A 3350-nucleotide genomic window follows, 5' to 3' on the forward strand; every position below is an offset into this window, starting at 1 on the left:
GCTAAGGGGTGATGTATAGTGAGGTGCTGTCATTGTGACAATGATTGGATGATATGTAGACATGATTTCAGTCTCCTTGGAAGAGGAGAAGGATAGTAATTCTAGATTAGAGATTTGGACAGAGGAAAGTGAGATGGCAGGTTGACAGACTCGGGAGTAGTCTGGATCGGTGATGAGGACTGTATAAGGATATTGCAGTCGGAGGGCGAGGACCTAGAGATCGTGATAAGGAGGTGTGATTGGGTTACACTCAGTTGTGTCCAACCAAAGGGTTCGAGGGTGACGCAAGGACAAGGTCCTTGGTTCCCGAGCATGGTTGTAGGTTTGGGTCATGTATGTGGAGGTATTCCAATCTAGGGTATTCCATCATTAGGATGACCGGACCCTATGATTGATTGGACCTAGTGTTAGGTATTCCAACCCGAGGGTTGATTGGGCCAAACATACATGAGGATGTGTGAGTATACCATCCTGGGAATGACTGGACCCGTTATAGGCGTGCCTGGTATTCCAGCCTAAGGCTGATTGGGCCAAGTACGAGTGGTTACGCGTTATAGTTAGTTTATTATGGAAATTGAAGGATGGAGTATCCTGTCAGCATGTAAGGGATAGATTCATAGGGGGAACAGGATTCGTTCCAGGTTGCAAGTTATACGGGTTATCTCCAATTTTGGGCAAAGGAAGATGGATTAGTGTCTCAGCAAAGCTCAGTGGGTGATTGTGGTATCTAGCGTTCGTAGGGCGCGGAAGTGTATCCCTGATATGAAGGGATAGTATCATCGGGTGATACATGGTTTATATGTGGTGCTATTGAGTTGAAAGGCCGATGGTCGGCTTGGAGTAGTGGCAAGGATGCCACCCGAGAAGAAGTCGTTGTAAGAGAGATGCAGTAGTAGGGTTTGCAAGAACCTGAGTTAATTGAGAACTCGGAGTCTGCAGTGCAAGGGGTTTGTTCTGGAGCGTATACTGCAGTAGGCTTCGAGGACGAAGCCTAATTTAAGTGGGGGTGAGTTGGAACATCCCGAAATTTCAGAAGTTCAATGAAGGGCCAAAAGTGTAAATAAAATAAGGGACTCGACGAGTAGGTCTGCTTACTCGCCGAGTCGGAGCGGGATTCTGTCGCGGTTTTAGTGGCCAATTCGCCGAGTCGGCGGCTTGGACTCGACGAGTTGGTGCTGTAGAGAGAAAACCCTAATCCCGGGGGTTGTGCCCTATATAAAGAGCATTATAACCCACCCTTAGCCTCTTTACTACCCTTTTGAGATCCAGAAACCCTAAAATCAAGTGAGCCTCCATTAATAGAGAGAATAGAGCTTTGGAGGAGGAAATCTTGGAAAGGGGCTTGAAGATCAAGAGGCTTGCTGCAAAGGAGTGGTGTAGATTCGGGATCTACTTCAGTTGGAGCTTATATTGGAGGTAATAATCTGTTGCTTGGGATCTTTTGCATCTAGATCTTTTATCATTTGAGATTTGGGGCATTTTTGGTATGATTGAGAGCTATTTCGAGTTAGAGGCTTAGATCTGAGGTTGCTACCTCAGATCTAGGCTTGTGATGGTCCAAAATGTCATAAAGCTCATGTCTAAGAGTTGTTGGTGAAGCCCCCTAGTCCTTAACCCTATCCCTAGAGTGTTTTGGGCCTATATCTCATTGGTTTCACGTAAAGTTTGCCACTTCATATGAGGGTTAGACTGTAGAAGAGTGGATCTATGGATTGGAGCCCCTTCATGGTTCGAAAAGCCACTGTATGGATTGAACTGGAGAGACTCGACGAGTTGTATGAACATGTGCACGGACTCGACGAGTTGGAAGAACAACTCGGCGAGTCTGTTGAAGATTACCTTGGACTCGGCGAGTCTGTTCTTGGACTCGGCGAGTCTGGTCGTAGAAACCCAATCTCTTCTGGTTAAACCTCGAAGCAGTGAGTCGGGAGGTGACTCGGTGAGTTGAGCAGGATGGGACTCGGAGATCGTTGGACTCGACGAGTCTTAGGGTGACTCGGCGAGTTGAGTCGTGTTCTAAGAGTTTTCAGAGTATAAGGACTCGACGAGTCAACGGGTTGACTCGGCGAGTAGAGTCAGTCATGAAGTTTGACTTTGGCCTGGACTTTGACTTTGACCTTCATGGGTGTTTTGGTAATTGGTTATTTATGTCAATGGTACATTGATGGCAATAGGTGTTGGGGTTTGGAGCAGTGCTTCGGGAATGTGCTTTCGTGGTTCGGTTCTTCAGGCGAGTTATCCTCACTGTACTCAAGGGTCTAAGGCACCAAGGCCAGCCCTTTGAATTGTTGTTTAGAGCTTGTTATACTTATGTGATGATATGCTTGCTAGTATCCTGGTAGATAGGATAATGATATGATGTTATGCTCTGTTAGCTTAGTATCCTGGAGGATTAGGTAGTTAAGTGATGGCAAGTTTTGTTGGATCAGCACCCTGGTAGTTGGGTAGTGGTTATATTTATAGACCTGTAGTTGGTCTTGCCTTATGTACGCTGGTAGGAGGTTACCTGCGGGATATGTATGTTGAGCAGTAGCAGAAGGTATTCCATCCCGGTAGGATGATAGGGCCCTAGTATGTTGGTTCTGTAGAGTGTTATGTGGTTGCCTGTTATGTGTGCATGGTTGCTAGTGTAGGGGCATTCCAACCCGATGGTTGTGGGCTGAGAGTATTCCATCTCGGTAGGATGATTGGACTCGTAGTAGGTTGGCATTCCAACCCGATGGTTGAGGGGCTTGGGGTATTCCATCCTGAGGGATGATTGGACCCATAGTAGTAGTTATTGTATGTATAGGAAGTGGGGCATTCCAACCCGATGGTTGTGGGCCGAGAGTATTCCATCCCGGTAGGATGATTGGACTCGTAGTAGGTTGGCATTCCAACCCGATGGTTGAGGGGCCTGGGGTATTCCATCCTGAGGGATGATTGGACCGATAGTAGTAGTTATTGTATGTATAGGAAGTGGGGTATTCCAACCCGATGGTTATGGGCCGAGAGTATTCCATCCTGGTAGGATGATTGGACTCATAGTATGTTGGCATTCCAACCCGATGGTTGAGGGGCCTGGGGTATTCCATCTTGCGAGATGATTGGACCCATAGTAGTTATTGTTGTACGTATAAGTGTATGGGCATTCCAACCCGATGGTTGTGGGCCGAGAGTATTCCATCCTGACAGGATGATTGGTCTCGTAGTATGTAGGTATTCCAACCGGATGGTTGAGGGCCAGGGGTATTCCAACCGGAAGGTTGATTGGACCCATAGTATGTTGTTTTTTGTTGTATGCGTATGTTTATGTGTGTATGGGTACTTTGGGAGAACTCACTAAGCTTTCGGGCTTACAGTTGTGGTTT

This window comes from Lactuca virosa, chromosome 5 (assembly GCF_052849685.1).
Source record: "Lactuca virosa cultivar CGN04683 chromosome 5, Lactuca_virosa_CGN04683_v6, whole genome shotgun sequence".
In the NCBI taxonomy this organism is placed as follows: Eukaryota; Viridiplantae; Streptophyta; class Magnoliopsida; order Asterales; family Asteraceae; genus Lactuca; species Lactuca virosa.